General features: G+C 46.3%; 1 protein-coding gene across 1 annotated transcript in view; it reads left to right on the top strand.

Moving 5' to 3' along the window:
- Window positions 1–17697, top strand: part of LOC101081454 (solute carrier family 41 member 3) — an 837990-nt gene that overhangs the window by 174360 nt on the left and 645933 nt on the right. The window lies entirely within an intron of this gene.

Raw genomic sequence — 17697 nt, forward strand, 5'->3', positions numbered from 1 at the left:
AAGGTACTTTTTTTCCATTGGATACTCTTCCTTGCTTTGTCAAATCTTAGTTGGCCATATATTTGTGGGTCCAATTCTGGGGTCTCTATTCCATTGGTCTATGTGTCTGCTTTTTGCCAATACCATACTGTCTTGGTGATTATAGCTTTATAGTACAGGCTAAAGTCTGGGATTGTGATGTCTCCCACTTCGGTTTTCTTCTTCAATATTACTTCGGCTATTTCGGGGCTTTTGTGGTTCCACACAAATTTTAGGAGTGTTTGTTCTAGCCTTGAGGAGAGAGCCCGTGAAATATTGATTGGGATTGCATTGAATGTGTAGATTGCTTTGGGTAGTATTGGCATTTTAACAATGTTTATTCTTCCAATCTGTGAGCATGGAATGTTTTTCCATTTCTTTGTGTCTTTTTCAATTTCCTTCATAAGCTTTCTATAGTTTTCCACATACAGATCTTTTACATCTTTGGTTAGGTTTATTCCTAGGTACTTTATGGTTCTTGGTACAAATGTAAGTGGGATCAGTTTCTTTATTTCTCTTTCTGTTGCTTCATTATTGGTGCATAAAAATGCACTGATATCTGGACATTGATTTTTGTACCCTGAGACTTTGCTGAATTCATGGATCAGTTCTAGCAGACTTTTAGTGGAGTCTGTCGGGTTTTCCATGCAGAGCATCATGTCGTATGCAAAAAGTGAAAGTTTGACTTCTTCTTTGCCAATTTTGATGCCTTTTATTTCATTTTGTTGTCTGTTGATCCTAGGACTTCCAACACTATGTTAAACAATAGCAGCGAGAGTGGACTTTCCTGTCGTGTTCCTGATCTCAGGGGAGAGCTCTGTTTTTCCACATGAAGGATGATATTAACTGTGGGCTTTTCATAAATGGCTTTTACGATGTTTAAGTATGTTCCTTCTATCCTGATTTTTCTCGAGGGTCTTTATTAAGAAAGGATGCTGTATTCTGTCAAATGCTTTTTCTGCACCAATTGACAGGATCATATGGTTCTTTTCTTTTATTAATGTGATATATCACATTGAATGATTTGTGCACATTGAACCAACCCTGCAGCCCAGGAATGAATCCCACTTGATCATGATGAATAATTTTTTTTTTATTTTTTTTTCAACGTTTTTATTTATTTTTCGGACAGAGAGAGACAGAGCATGAACGGGGGAGGGGCAGAGAGAGAGGGAGACAAAGAATTGGAAACAGGCTCCAGGCTCTGAGCCATTAGCCCAGAGCCTGACGCGGGGCTCGAACTCCCGGAATGGGAGATTGTGACCTGGCTGAAGTCGGACGCTCAACCGACTGCGCCACCCAGGCGCCCCTGAATAATTCTTTTTATATGCTATCGAATTTGATTTCCTGGTATCTTGTTGAACATTTTTGCATCCATGTTCATCAGGGACATTGGCCTGTAGTTCTTTTTTGTTGGGTCTCTGGTGCTTGGGAATCAAAGTAATGCTGGCTTTTTACATGGAGTCTAGACATTTTCCTTCCATTTCTATTTTTTGGAATAGCTTGAGAAGGATAGGTGTTAACTTTGCTTTAAATGTCTTGTAGAATTCCTCTGGGAAGCCATCTGGTCCAGGACTCTTATTTGTTGGAAGATTTTTGATAACTGATTCAATTTCTTCACTAGTTATGGGTCTGTTCATATTTTCTATTTCTTCCTGTTTGAGTTTCGGTAGTGTGTGGTGTGGGTGTTTAGGAATTTGTCCATTTCTTCCAGTTTGTCCAGTTTGTTGATATATAGTTTTTCATAGTATTCCCTGATAATTGGTTGTATTTCTGAGGGATTGGTTGTAATAAATCCATTTTTTATTTGTGATTTTATCTATTTGGATCCTCTCTCTTTTCTTCCTGAGAAGCCTGGCTAGAGGTTTATCAATTTTGTTTATTTTTTCAACAACCAACTCAGTTTCATTGATCTGTTCCTGTGGGGTTTTTGTTTTGTTTTGTTTTGTTTTGAATTCTATATTGTTTATTTGTGCTCTGATCTCTATTTCTCTTCTGCTGGCTTTTCATTTTCTTTGCTCTTCTGCTTCTAGTACCTTTCGAAGGAGCTTTGGTGCAATTTTCAACGGGAACGATTCATCGATCATTTTCTGGGTGGGGGACGGGTTAATTGGGTTATGTTATTGAGGTGGGCACTTATGATGAGCACTGTTTTTTTCCGTAAGTGTTGCATCAGTGAATTCTAATCCTGAAACCAATGTTGCTCTTTGTGTTAACTAACGAGAATTACATGAAATATTGGCAGAAACGGGGGAAAATGAGCAGATTATTTGGTTTTGATATGTTTACACTCCATTTTGACGCTGCTGTACTGACTCTCATTCTATCTTGGCTAACTTAGCTCCCACACACAATTTGATTTCGGTGCTGTGCTTGCCCAACGTTGCAATCAGACATCTACGACCACGGGATGTTTGGGGATAAAGTGTTTCCAGGGAAAGCCATAAAACACTTCAATTCCGTGATGAATTTCAAAAAGTATACTTCAACTTACCACTTCCAGTGTATGTGAACTTATAATGAAGGAATGGTTTTCAGGACCAATGAACTTTTACGTCAATGACTGGGTTTTGTAGCCACATCCTAATGCATTCAGTGTATAGATTCTGCTGTTTTAAATTTTGACACAGGAAATCCTGGCTAGCATGTTAGAGCAGGGAGATCAGTGATATGTGATCTCCCATGGTGGCCAAGCCATAATCTTAGACAAACCACATCCACGTTTCATTTATAAGAAGAAACACATGTGCATTTTTTTTGTGCCACTGGTGCTTTGAAATCCACTGCAGGTGCCGGAATCTCACACATACACCAAAACAAGAAATTGACCGCTGTATCACTGTGTCACTTTGGAAAGGATCTATGCTCTTCTGGAGGACTCATTTCTATAGGCTTAGCAGGAGAGGTGTGGATGTAGACTCTATGATCCTGAGACAGTGCTTCTGCCTGTTTGATATCTATGGCTTGTCTTCTGGGAATCCCAGGTGGTTGTGGGGTGGGGTGTTTGCTCAAGACCCACTGAGCACAGCCTTGTTGCGTTACATGCCTCTTAAGGCAGGGAGCACACTCTTGAGCTGTGGGATTAGTGATGTCCTGCGTACCTGGTGGTGGACACTGTCCTGAGTTTTCCTCGCTGTCTCCAAACATTTGCCTGTTTTTTTTGTGGAATTTTAGGTCTGTCTAAAGCAAACAGGTACACTTAGTATATATATATATAGGAGTGGCTGAACACTCCCCATCTGAGGCCGTATCCAGTGTTAATGGAGCCTGACATCACAACCTCTGGAGAACTGGCTTTTGTAGCTCTCTGTCCAAGCTGTCATTGGACTGTGGGGATCTGATCAAGAGCCTAGGACTGGCCCAGGTCTCACGAGCTGGGAATACTCCAGAGGATAACGCTGGGCTCTACCTTTTCAGGCCATGGGGCAAATTCCTCTCACCGTGTTTGCTATTAGAAACGTGAAAGTCTAATATAGTGGGAGGAATCATGCCCACATGCTCTCCATGTGTGGTCATAGTACTTTCCTGTCCCCACTTGTGCACTGGTACACACATACTGATGATGTGTTGAAGAAAGTGCAGACCAGGGAGAAGTGACAAGGGAGAAAGAAGAAAGGGGACAGCCTTCTGCCATGGGACAGCACCATCCATTTGCTTGGCTGCATGCTCAATGTCTCAAACATGGGCAAGGAATATCTGAAAATAGTAGGTGACTGCTGGACACAGCGCCATCCAAGGCCCAGACTCTAGAAGAATGGAATAGGGTGCTCTGGGGGCACCTGGAATTGTGATGAGAAAACTCCCCTTAGTTTAGTCATTCTGACAGTCTTTTTTCAAACTTTGGAGCCCTGGTGCTGGCACTCACTCAAAGGGCACCAACGGGTGGGCGTCAGGTCCCACTTTGTCCCGTGCTCAGGGACAGCCATAAACATCTGTTATCCCAAAGGAGAAGAGCTTGGTGATTGTAGCAAGGGGTACGGGGAGGGGAGGCAACTTGCCTCATTGCTTTGCCTGATGGAGGGACATGGCTTTCCTTCTGAAAAGCAGAGAGATCACACAGAAGCAGGAGGCTCCAGAAGCTGGTCAGCACAGAAAGAGCCTTTTACAGGAAGAGGGGCCCAATGCCCCTTTCCACACTGTGGAAAAAAACCTGGAGGCACCTGGCAGCTACGGCACTGTCATTTGTCTCTCCATCAATGATGTGGAAAGCAAGAAAAGCAGAGTCCAGTGCCCTCTAAGTCCTCCTGAAGGAAGAAGGCAGGCCAGTTGATGAGAGGGATCCCAGATGTGGAAGGTAGATGACGCTGTTGCTTAAAGATTCTGGTGTTTCTTCTTCCCATAGCGAGGTTGCCAGGAGCTCCTGCCTGACCCGTCCTTCTGAACATAATTCCCCTTTCCATCCCTGAAGAGCTCTGACCCTTCTTATCCACATTTACACAGACTTGCTCTCTTGTAGAAACAAGGTTCTTCCCACCATCGGTTCAGAGTCAGTGTCTCATGGTCCTATCCTCTCTCTGCCTTCCACCTGGGACTCTGACCCAGTCCTTGAGACTGTGGGAGAGATTTTGGCCACAGGACTCCATCTTCATTAATTCATTGGGTTCTAGAAGTATGTGGTCAGAGACCCAGGCCAATGGAAGGAGCCAAGGAGAGAATGTTTGTGGGTCAGCTGGGCGAGAAACTCAGACACAGTTGCCTTCTCCTGGGCCCAGGGCACAGGAAATAAGACACCTTCTTTCCAAGTGGAACCCAATTACCATCGAGTTTGGCCCTCCTCGTGCCCATTGCCTTCACCATGCTGCATTTCTGACAGTTTTTTTTTCTCCCTTAGGAGCTAAGGAGCTATCAGAAACTCAGGTACCTCACCTGGTAGGCATCAACTCTCTGCTTCTGTGCTCAGTGAGAGCTCTCAGGATCTGAGCTGACATATTTCCTGGAAGATAGGTGAATGGCCTGTTATGGTATGTAAGGGGAAGGGCAGCCTGTTTGTCTCACTGTCCTGGATGACTGTGTTGCCTTCATTCCAAGAAGCAGTTTGCAAATGAGCAGTCGGGACAAGGAGAGAGCACAGGGGAAGTCTTTTCCAGGAAAAGGGAGTGATTTCCTTGTTCCAAACTCGTGTGTAAGAACCAGCAGAACCGAATACTTAGAGCTCAAACCTGAGGTCGACATCAACAGAACGTGTGGGAGGGAGAGATATTGCCAGAAATCTCTGTCTCCTAAAATCAGAATGCAGGGCTCCCAGCCGAATTCTTGCAGAGGGCTCCCTTTGCCTCAGCCCACAGGCATTTCTTATTCTGGATAAAACCAGCTTGGGAGACTGTGCTGGGTACTTATTCTCAAACGTCTCCACACCTCATGTGTGAGGAAGAACTCTGGCCGTCCATGTCCACCCATTACCCTGTTTTTGCATAAGGTTTCTGAATGGAATGTATTCAGAGCCATTGACTTTGAGTATCATTCCCTTCTTTCAGCTTGTGAGTCTGGTGGTATCCCTGGGATGGTGAGATAAGTATTTCAAAGGGCCGTTATCAATTTGGTTTCAGTGATGTCACCATAGGAAAACCTAGGGTGTGTGAAGGTGCCGAGGCTGAATATTTGTGGGTAGGCTCAGCCACGGATTAGGTGACGTCCCTGCCTCATGTGTGGGAAGAGGGTACGGAAGATAATGTCCTTCCTCGATTTGACCTGTACCCATTTGCGTTCCGAGCTTTGACTGGCCTGGGAGTCATAACTAACCCATTGCTGCTTCTCTGGGTCTCAATTCACACACCAACACCTAGGGGATGTCCTGTACAAAACCGATGTCCATGGATTGGAATGAGTTTCCAGGCAGGTACTGTGCCAATGCAGACCTCTAAGATTCTGATAGCTGAGAGGAAAACTAGCATCCTTGTCCCTGACCCTCAGTAGTTACCAGGCTACAGTCATCGTGGGAATTGGTAGCCACATTGACTCCCACTCCTCATAGATGGAGACACCCTCACTTGGAAGAACAGGCAGTCTGCACGTGCACTTTGCTGCATGACCTGATCAGCAGACAAAACGTCTTTTGAAAACATATTGCACTAAGGCCTTGTTTCTACCTCTTCATCAACACATGGAAACACCATCATACCTCGGGGTCACTGCAGTCTTTACTGGCAGGATGGGCAAAAACACACCAAATTCTATTTGTTATGGGAGAACAAGGGTCTTTTGCTCACAGGGCTCCAAGGGGCGTCCTTTGGAGTCGACCAGTAGCCGAAGCCCACAAAAGATTGATGCATGACCACGTCTGCTTGCTCCTCTTTATTGTGCTGGTCAGAGACTTGTCAGCCTCATGCAATTCTCATCCTGAATGATCTCTGATTCTAGGAGTGTTGTTTCATGAGAGTGCTTTATTCTCCATCAATGTTTATCTTGGGGTCCATAAAATTCTGTCAGAATAATAGCTCAGGCTTGCAAACGCCCACTGTGGACCAACCCTTGTGTCTAAGGGACAGGTTAAGCCAAAGGGGCCCTGGCACTTTGGTTTCAGGGAGCCCTAGGCCATTTGAAGGGGTCCAGCTGAGAACTCTTTGGGTGGAGGCTGGACCAGCCGTATGAACAGGGAGCTGGCCTGCTGGACCTAGGAGAAAGGAAGTTTAACCTGTCCTTTTCACATTGATCACATTTCCACTGGGTGGACATATCGACATATTCCCTTTAGTCCTGGCTTCAGCCAGTCCCTTTTGCTTCCTGTCGTTTTGACTCAGTCTTTGCTCAACGTTAGGAGCCCTGGGGCTGACACTCATGCACTGGGCACCAAGGGATGGGCTTTGGATGCCCACTCAGTCACTGGGGCATGGGCTGAGACAAAATAGCCCTCCAATCCCTGTGCTTGGTGGTTGGCTCTTTGTAGCAGGGGCTGGGGGGAGGGGAGCCAATTTGCCTCATTGCTCTGCCTGATGGAGGGGCCTTCCTTCCGAGTAGCAAACTGTTCACACGTGCAGGAGGCGCCAGAAGCTGCTCACCCCAGAAAAAGCCCTTTATTGGAAGATGGCTCCAATGCCCCTTTCCATACTTTGCAACAACAGTTGGGGGTACCTCATGGCTACAGCACTGTCACTGCTCACTCCGTTCAGTACTGGGAAACTAAGAAAAGCAGACAAGTCCCAGGGCTCTCTAAGTCCTCCTGAAGAAGAAGGCAAGCCTTTTGTTCACAGTGCTCCCCGAGGCAGACTCTAGAGGCCTCGTTTTCCTAAATGCTCAGGTGTTTCTTTTTGGTCCCATAGCCAGTTTGCCAGGAGCAGGTGCTGGGCACTTCTTGCTCCATATAAATCCACTTCCTATCTCTGGAGAGCTCTGGCCCTCCCTCACCATAAGACACCTTGGCTCATTTTTAGAAACAGGGTTCTTCCCACAATCCCTACAGAGTCAGTGTCTCACAGTCTTATCCTCTGTCTTCCACCAAGGAGTCTGACACAGTCCTTGTAAATGTGGGTGAGATTTTCCCACAGGGTCCTTCATTACTGCTTTAGGTTTCAGAAGTATGTAGCTCTCGATAGGCACAGGGATTTCTTGTTGCCCAAAAGAGCGATGTTTGTGTGAAGCCTGGGCCAGAAACTTGGGCAGGGAGCTGGCCTCCTTTTAGCCAAGGGCTAGTGAAGGAAGAAACAATCTTTCAAAGTATGTCCCATTTACCACTGGAAATGTCGAATTTTGTGCCCCTCTCCTCCTTGGGCCCATTTCCTTCCCTTTGCTGTCTTTCTTTTTTCCCCCTTAGGAGCCATGGAGCCATCACTCAACTGTCACCCCCTGGGTAGGCATCAAACTCCTGTGTTCAGGGAGAGCTCTCAGGCTCTGATCTAGCAAAGGAAAGATGGCCTTTAGTCCCTGAGTGCTTGTTGCTTGGCTTGCTGTGTGGTATGGGAGATGAAAGGAGCCATCTTTCCTCCCTGAGCTGGATGATTGAGTGTCTTCATTCGGGGAAGCACACAATTGGCATGTGGGCAGTATGGATCAGTCCGTGGTCAGTAGAGGAGGATCCTTGTCCACGAATAGGGAACAAAGACCTTGTACCAGACTCCTGAGCAAGAGCCAGTAGAAACCAATAGTCACACCTCAAATACTGTTGGCTCCATCAACTGCGACCAAAAGTTGAAGGGACAGATGTAGCCAGATGTGTCTGGCTCCTAAAGAATGAATGGGTGTTTTTTGCTGACAAGGCTTTCAGGTGTGACATTTCAGAGAGCTCCCTTTGCATAAGTCCACGGGCACTTCTCTTTCCATATATAAGCAGCTTTCTAGGAGACTGTGCTGGGTACTTCATTCTGAACATTCTCCAAATCTCAAGAGTGATGAACTCCAAGAGTCTAGGTCTCAATTTCCACCACTTAGCTTTTTTTATCCAAAGAGTTTGTAGACTTTATGCAGAGCCAGTGATTTAAAGTAAAATTATTTTCTTTCAGTCTTCCTGTTCGGCTTTGTCCTTTAGATGGTGATGTAAGTTTTACCCTGGGTCCTCCTCAAGATCGTTTTAGAATTTCTGGCCAACCCCACACTTAGGATGTGTAAAGATACCCAGGGAGAATGCTTGAGGGTAGTTGAAACCAGTGGTTAGGGAATGATCCTACCTGCTGTGTGGGAGAAGATGAAGGGATGATAGAGATTCCTCCCTCTTTGAATTGCCCCATGCCCAGTGGAATGCAGAACGCGGTCTCAAGTTACTATTCTGTTTGTGCTCTTATCCCTTGTCACAGTCAGCCACCAAGACCATGGGGTTGCCATGTCCACAACCAAATCCCAAGGACTGGAGGCGAGTTTCCAGTCATTTCCAGAGTCTAAAGAGGCCTCTGAGAGTCTTATGTCCCAAAGGTCAGCTGACCTTCTGTTTCGTAGCTCTGGTTTCTTAGCAGGGTATTATAGCAAGAGTAAATAACTTCTCTTCATTTGCAACAAAGGTCTCTCTGGAATCTTGTCAGAGCCAGTATCTCAGTGTCCTATCCTTTCTTAGAAAGTGAGGAGTCTGGTACAATGGTAGTGAGTGGGCAGGAAGTTGTGGGCACCAGGCCAAGGGTATCTGCAGGAGCCCAGTGGAGAATGCTTGTGTGTACACCTGCCAGAGGTTTGAGGAAGGGAGCCAGCCTCCTGTCTGGTTTGAGATTTCATTCAGAAAGATCTCTCTTTCTTAGATGGGTGCCATTCTCTTTGGAGATGCCAACTTGGGAACTGCTCTTATTCCCATGCCACTGTTGCTTTTCTAGCAAGGTCTCCATTCACGTTCCAGGAGCATAGGGCTGTCACTTACACGGCGGTGACTGTATGAATGGTACGTTTCCCAGTCAGTTCCTGAGGAAATCGAAGGTTCTTTGGGTCTCATATCCCAGAGGAAACCGGCCCCTCCCATCGCGGTGCACATGGTGTTGCTTAGCTGGCTAGAGTATGCACGAGCATGGGTAGCCAATTGGCCTCCCTCCCCTCACTAATGGAGACCCCTTCGTTTGGAAGAACAGCAGGTTTTCATGTGGGCAGGAAGCTCCCGGATCTTGTCAGCCCAGAAAGTACCTTTGGATGGAATCCTGCACCGAGTCCCACTTCCAAATGCTTGCCCAGGCTTTGTTCAATGCATCACATCATGCATATCCTTTTCTGTGAGGGCACATTAATCCTGCAAAAGTGGGATGGGAGAAGTGAACTCCTGGGTTCCACCCTATCAGCCAGTCCTTGCCTTCTGCCACTATCCTTGGGGCTCTTGTAAACCTCGTCCTGCCAGCCAGAAATGTCACCATTGCTACTGTTGAGCATGCTGAAGGAGGACAGAGCTGCACAGAACAATGCCATGTTTGCCACCCCATGAGCACACGGTGGCTTTGCTGGGCTGCTTAGGCAGCTATGGCACTGCCTCATGGACAGGGCTGTTCATGCCTTAGCCCCTGACCCACAAACTTCCTTGTGGCCGTGCTCTGCACGCAGCACTGATGCCTGTGATCCTGATCACCCTTCTGCCCCAGCTCAAAGGTGAATCCAAGTCTGGGTAAGCACAAGTGCTGCCATTAGCAGTGGTTCGGCTGCCTTCTTGGTGCCCATCTGCCAAATGCACAGGCTTGTGCGAAAATCTATCCCTGGGCACCAGCTGAGTGACAGCCCCATGGCTCCTAAGTCTAGGGACATAGACATAGAGCCAAGGAAAGGGAATGGCCTTACAAAGAGCCAAAGTCAATATCTCCAAAGGAAACGGGACCAACCTGGAAAGATGCTATGCAACTTTTTCCCTCAGCCAAGAAAGGAGACCAGCTCACTTCCCAGCCCTCTGGCTCAGTCGAAGTGCCAACCTTCCCTTCTGGGCCCTTCCAGCACCCTACACCTCTGAATGCCTGCGTGGTTTTGACACTAACCGACCAGGGGCCCTGTAGCCAAAACTCTTGCACAGTCACAAGCACCCGACTAGGATCCCCAGTGGAATGCCAAGGATATTCTGCCAAGAGACTACATGCAATGGATCCCAGAGAGGACCTAGTTTGGAAATAGAGCAAAATTGTTGAAATGGATCCACAGAGGGCCAGAGTTCTTCATTAGTGATAACAATGGAATGATGTGGAGATTAAAGTGACAATTTCCATGTTCTAGCAAGTTGGCTGTCTCAAGAAGGAGCAACACCTGTGGGCTTTTGTCAAGGGAGCCCATCACAGGCTACACCTGGGAGCCCTATCAGCAAGGGGTCAGCATTCTTTATACCTTTTCAAACTAAAGGCTTTGCGTGTGTTCTTTGCCTTTACCTACTAGGAGATGGGGGGCAGGGTTTTACCTGTGGCTCATAGTCAAATGGTTAAAACCAAGCCTGGTGCAGTATTCCTTTCAAATTCTCTTTGTGCCCTGACCAGCACCAGGAGCTTGGTGAGCATGCATGAATCATCTCTGCAGGATGAAGGCACCACTCTCAGCCAAGGAAGGGAGGCCAGCGGCCTACCCATCTCCACAATTACTCCAGCTAAGCACCAAGTCCCCAGCGATAGAGGGGCCTGCTGTCCTCTGGGATACTTGACACTACACTGAGAGCTGTCCATTGGCTCAGGAACACACTGGGAACTCCACACCAATGTTTGCGGCCCGGCTATGTACCTGACACGACCTATGGATCCTAGAATTTTCTATTTTAAACAGAGGAAATTCTTCTGATGCTATTCCTCCTAATGGCTCCCAGGTAGCAAAAATTTTTTGAAAAACAGCAATGAAATGCTAATAGGCACCTGGAAGACTAAATTCTTCCTTAAAGAACAGAATGGGATAAATTTAGAATTAACTCCCTACTGCTATCTCCTGGCAGGTTGGCTATCTGGGCTGTAAAAAACACCTGGGGGCTGGTTTCAAAGGAAACCTCCAAGGCTACACCTAAGAGTGAAATTATGCCAGAGCTGTGGATTCTTCCTTCAGAAACAGAGGGAAAAGTGGTTTGAGGGGTTTTCCCTTCCTTCCCATCAGGAAATGGATGCAGCATTGATTCAGAGGCAAGGGTTTCCTGCTCCCAGCTGTTGATCAAGTGTTTTTAGTGTCGACCTGATGCAGTAGTTCTTGAAAGGGCCCTTTTGGGGTGACCAGGTCCTGAGGCCTAGAGTGCATATGGCAGCTGTCTGTGACTCACAGTGAAGGCACATCTGCACTTCAGTGCACTTACCACACCTGGCCAAGTAACAGGCACTCAGGGACAAGTGGGCCATCCTTCCTCTGATATAAAGGTACTCTTTGCTCTCACAGAGCACAGGACCAGAGTGGAAGTTGAGCACCAATCTTTGGGCTCTGCCTGTATGACATGAACGAAAGCCCAATCGACACTATGACAGAAGATTTCGAAAATAGCAAATTGGTGGGAATGGCTATAAGGGAAGCCAAGCCTCTACATGACAGATGAGAAAGGGATAATGCTTCTGGGCGTCTCTCTCTACCTTTTCTCTAGCTGCATGTGTAAGGCCAGTCCCTCCCTAAACCTCTGGGACCACCTACACGAAATTCATGAACAGCTTGATATGCCCCAGGCCTCTCACTGTGCACAGAGTTCTAATGGGAAATTTCAAGAGGTCCCGTTGCCAGTCTTTTCAGAGCTCTCAGGACTCAGCCAGAGCCCACAGTTTAAAGTGGAGGACATTGCTCTGAGACATGGACTCTGAGTGGACTCTAGCAAGATCCTGCCTCAAAAAAAAAAAGAGCAAAAGGATGGAAATAAATACACAGAGGGCCAAAGTGCATCCTTACAAGATTAAGAGAATGGGATGAAGCTGAGAAGGAAGTGCCTAGCACAATCTCCCGAGAAGATAACTGTTGTCTGTAGTAGGAAACACTTGTGGGCTGGGGCAAAGGGAACCATCCATCGCCTATACCCAGGTCCCCAATTGGCACGAGGCCTGCACTTTGCTTTCAGTAAGAGAAGGAATGCTTCTGACCTGGGATCCTTTGTATGAACTACCTCTCAGGGCATAGAAAGTGCCCTGATTCAGTGATTCAGTGGTTGCAGGCCTGGGCTCCTGTTGTGCTCTAGATTTTGTAACCAAATCACGGGACAGCATTCCCTGACAGGGCTTTTTAGGGCTGAATAGTCTTGCAGTCTACTGTGCATGCCTGATCCATCTGCTTTAGAGAAAGAGGATAATTCAGTCAGCCAGGGGAGGGAAGCAAGCTGGTTACCCATCACAGAGAATGCCAGGGCCAGTCAAGCAAGAAGAACTCATGCACAGGAGAATCATTCTCTGGGAAAAAGTGATTGCTCTCACATAGCACAGACCCAGAGTGGTAGTTGATCAGAAATCATGGATGTTGGCTGGGTGGCTGACAGACCAGTTCCTCCTGGTTGTGACCCATCATGTCGTCATAAAAACAGAATATGGATTGGAAGGGCTGTATGGAAGGCAAAGGCTCTACATGACAGAGGAGATAAGGATAAAGCTGGGAATGAAATGTCTCACATCGTTTCTCCTCAACCAGCAGTGAAGCCAGTTCCCTCCCAAACCCTGGCATTGCCTACACATGGACACTCTGCTGGGCACCCTCAAGTGCCCTGTACCTCCCATTGTCCACATAGTTCTGAAAGGTGAATAACGAGGGGTCCTGTGTCCCAACCTATGCCCGAGACACAAGAATCTGGCCAGATCCCCCAGCTTAAAGGGAAGGCTAGCTCTCAGAGACACTGGCTCTGAATGACAGCCAGGGAGGAACTACGTTGACAAAAGTGGGGGAAAAGGTATTGAAATGGAACGGCGAAAAGCCAAAGTGCATGATTATAGATGAGAATGAGACAAAGATTCCAATGAAGCGTCAGCACAATTTCCTTGCAAGGTACTAAGGAATAAGAAACACCTGTGGCCAGACACAAACTAAACCTCTAATGGGTAACCTCCTGACAGCCCAGTCCGCAAGAGGTCTGCATATTTCCTTCTAAAGGATAGGGAAGACTTCTGGCCTTTCTCTTTTTCCTGCCCTTCCCATCAGGGGATAGAGGCAGCAAGGATTCAGGGGTAGCGGCTCCATGCTCCAGGCTGCTGCTCAAGTGTTTGGAAACTTGGTTCCTGTGGCCCAATAGTTTTGAATGGCCACTTTCTGCACTGACTATGTCCTGGAACATACCTCGTATGCATGGATTATGTTCTCTTCAGCATCATAAGCCAAGCACTAAATGCTCTCTCACAGTAGGGCAATCTTTCCTTTGGGTTGTTAGACAGGAACTACTCTTGGTTAGCACAGAAGCAGAGTGGGAACTCACCACCAGTCCCTGGGAGCTCATTGTGTGGTTGACAAGCTCACTGCCCCACCCAGCTTGCAAACCAAGTCCTAGTTTGCAAATAAAACTTCCAGGAGCCATATATGTGCCATTCCTCAAACACTCCAGGCTACCCAAGGATAAAGGAAAGGACAGAAAACAAGGGGTTAACCTGGCAGAGCCACCATCCATTTACAAGTATTTTAGTAAATTACAAGAAAAAGGCAGGGGCCTTATCTCCAGAAACCTCTGGACTCCGTTGCCTGGAGCCCCAACATCGGCCTGCCCTCCATAGTCATATGAGGCACAAATAAACATTAAAGAGTAAGAGAATGGAAATAGATACACTGAGGGACAATGTTCTTTCTGAGAGATGAAAAGGGGATAAATCTGAGGGTTAAATGACTAGTACAATCCCCTGGCAAGCTGATGGTCTCCGGAATAACAAACACATAGGTAAGAAACACATATGAGCTAAAGCAAAGGGAAACTTCCATCGTCTACAGGGGGAGCCCTAAGGCAAGATGCTTGTATTTGTCACAAGAGAGCTAAAGCTTCTGGTGTTCACTCTTTTCCTTTCCTATCGTATCAGAGGGTAGAGGCAGCAGTTATTCAAAAGGTAGCAAGCTTGTGCTCCAGGCTAATGCCCAAGTGTTTGGAACTGGACTGTGGTGCAGTGGTTCCTGATTTCTTTCTGTGCTAAGCTTGTCCTCAAGAATACTGCACCTGGGTGAAGCAATAGCTCTTCAGGCTGAAAGCATCTTTAACGGTCAGGGCGGGAAACAAGTTGGCTAACCATCATTGCTTGTATCAGCCAGTCAAACACCAAGTACTGACAGGAAGGCAATCTTTCCTTTGGGATATCAGAAATGATTGCTCTTGGTTAGCACAGACCAGAGTCAGAGCTCATTAGGAAGGGCAGGGCCCTTGCTTGGGACCCAAGACACATTTATCAATACAGCCAGGGATTGGAATGGCTACAGGCAGGTCCAAAGTTTTTCATTTCATCAGAGAATGCAATCAAGCTGAGAAAGAAATATCTAGCTCCATGGTCGTCTTGTCCCACAAGACAGAGGATAGCTCCATCCCTATATCGGTGACCCTGACTACACAGGGGTTTTAAGTGCTGGGTGGGCATTCAGAAATGCCCAGGGCTTACATTTGTCAACATAGTACTGAAAGGCAATTTTTGAGGGAAGTGTTGCCCAATATAAACCAGAGTGACTATAATATGGACTGACACCCATGTTAAAAGTAGAAAAAATGGCTCTGAGACACTGTCCCTGAATGAACAGGGAGAACTTTGTTGCAAAAGGGAAACAGGATGGAAAAGGATACAAAGATAAAATTTCTTTATTAACAAAAGACAATGCATTAGAGCAAAAATTGAAAAAAATGAAGTGACTAGCATAATCTCATGGCAAGCTGGTTGCCTTAAGACCAAGGGAAGCCTGCAATGTTCCTTCAGAAAGAGATGGAAAATTTCTGGCACCAGCTTTTTTCCCCTGTCTTTGAGGCCAGTAATGAGTCATAGCAGAAAGTGGCTTGTTGCTTACCCTCATGTATTTGGAAAGTGGCTCTTGTGCACTAGACCTTGAATGGGCTGATTCCTGCACATAGAATGTCCTAAAGGATACTGCAAATGCGGTAACTGCTCTTCAGAATGAAGGCATCCGTAGCAGCCAGTGGGTGGAGTTCTGCTGTCGACCTGATGAAGTTTGGGGGTGATGGTGTGGGTGGTCCAGAGCCGATGACCAAGAAAGATTTCTTGAAGACATCTTTGGTGCACAAAGGGTGGTTTTATTAAATCATGGGGACAGGACCCAGGTGCAACAAGAGCTACAATGGGGTTCTGATGGTGAACTCATCATTATATACCATCAGGTTGGCAGGGGGTCAGGGATGGAGTAAGTCGCTAAGGAATTTTGGAAGCAAGGTTTTCAGGACCATGAGGGGCTAGCTGTTGCAAGGGACATACTATTACCATTCACTAAAACCTCAGTCATGAGAACCATTAGATGTATATTGGGGGGCATCAGCTTGGAGTATGATTGCCAGCATATATCTTGGGTCACTTGCAATAAAAATTGATTTACACGGCCTCGAGATTGGGATAATGTTAAGCTAAGGTTCTCTTTTGCCTCTAGCAAAGTGTCATCATCGAAGAAGCTGAGCAGCTAGAGAGAGGTCACTCTGCACATTCCAGGGACTTAATGAGCTATAGGCAGTAAGGGAATTTAATGTTGCATTTGCCTTAGTTTCCCACTTTACCATGGCAAGGGCTTAAACCCCTTTGATTTGATCTGGGGTAGTCAAGAGTGTCCAAGGAATAACAGATCCCACCTGGGGTGGGGGTGGGGGGGCTAGCTTCGCCTTTACCCCCCAGCCTGCCTCATGCTCCCTCATCATATCCCCCCCTGAACAAAGTCGACCTTTCTGTCTTTAAGGTTGATCAAAATGGTAGGTTTCATCTTTTGTACCTTCTTTCTGTTTAAGGGCATAGAGTTGTCCCTACCTATTTGGTCAATATTGGTCTTTTGGGGAACATATAGGAGAGAAAAAGCTGGTGGCAGTTGAATCTAAGTCGCGCCTTCTTGAGTAGCAAAGCTTATCTGATGGCTTAATGTGATTATAGTGATGGATTCTTGGCACCAGACAGACTCTCACCATGGGAGAAAGCAGCAAAACATAATTAGAATAAGAGAAAAGCCCAAGAAAAGTCCTTGGGTAGTTGACAAAAATCCTCCAGTCCAGGAGTTTAGCCAATCACTAAAGGAAAGAGAGGGATTGTTTAAAGCACAAATTTTAGTGTTCACGTCAGCTAGAAATCCTGGAATATTTTTGTAGTAATCTGGAATGTATGCACAGCATTTTTGTTAGAGCAAATTACAAACTCAGTGTCTACCAGTGCTGCCAGTGAGGTTTTTAGATGGCAGGCTTGAAGCTTCCTCAGATGGAAGTGGGAACTGACAGCGGGAATCACAATAGTCTTTCTAGTTTGGAATTCAAATGTCTGTGGTGTTCCTTTGAATGGCCCATCGTAAGAAGGAACATTTCGCATAAAGTGGGAAAGGAAAGTGAAAAAGAAAGGTACAACCATCATAAGAGAGGTTTGAGGTCTTGCACAAGTTCCCAGGAATAAGAAGGCACATGAGTTTGCTCACTGACTTCCTGTAAACGGGGAACAGTTTATTTCCATACATGAGCCCATGAAGAATGCCCCTGTAGCTTACTGCAGTGGGAATGCATACCATGACGCAGTAGATGCCATTTTATTTTGGAGTTAAGTCACCTGTTGCTTGGGACTTTCCATGCTTGAAATAGACTAGGTCTTTGGGATTTATATGGGGTGGCTTTCTGGTAACTGAAAGATCGCGTTTTGAAAAGACATGACCTGCATAGAGATTTGTGAATTAACCCTGCTTCAAGTAAGTAATAAAGCACTATTGTCTTTATCGACTGATAGGTCTACAGCGAGAAAAGTCCTTGCCTATAGTTTTGGGGGGAATTCCATCCCATTTCCTAGTTGTTTCAATAATATACCCACGGGGTCGAATTACTATCCCCACAGGATAACCTGTGCTATTGTGACAGGGTCTCTCAAGTTTACCTCAAGTAGTCTAGTTTAAGCAAACATTTGAAGGCAACTCGGATTTAACATCCATAAATATACACTTTTTGCTCTAAATCCCTCATTTCCAGAAATAACCAAATCAAGACTAAATCATTTGTAAAACAAGTCCAGTCTTGCCAAAATTGGCTTACGTATTTACATAAGCTTAGCACTGGTAGTCATTGATAAGGATCTTTTAAAGTTTGCTTTGCTGGGAACCCTTTATAAAGAATCTCCAGACTGAGGAGCCTCTCGAGGCCAGAAGCCAGGCCGAGTACTTCCTGTCAGACAGGCCTGCAATACCTGTGGAATTGGGTGAATTCCTCTTCACCAGATCCCCAAGATATCCTGAGTTTCC

The sequence above is a fragment of the Felis catus genome, chromosome A2 (assembly GCF_018350175.1).
Source record: "Felis catus isolate Fca126 chromosome A2, F.catus_Fca126_mat1.0, whole genome shotgun sequence".
NCBI classification, from domain to species: Eukaryota; Metazoa; Chordata; class Mammalia; order Carnivora; family Felidae; genus Felis; species Felis catus.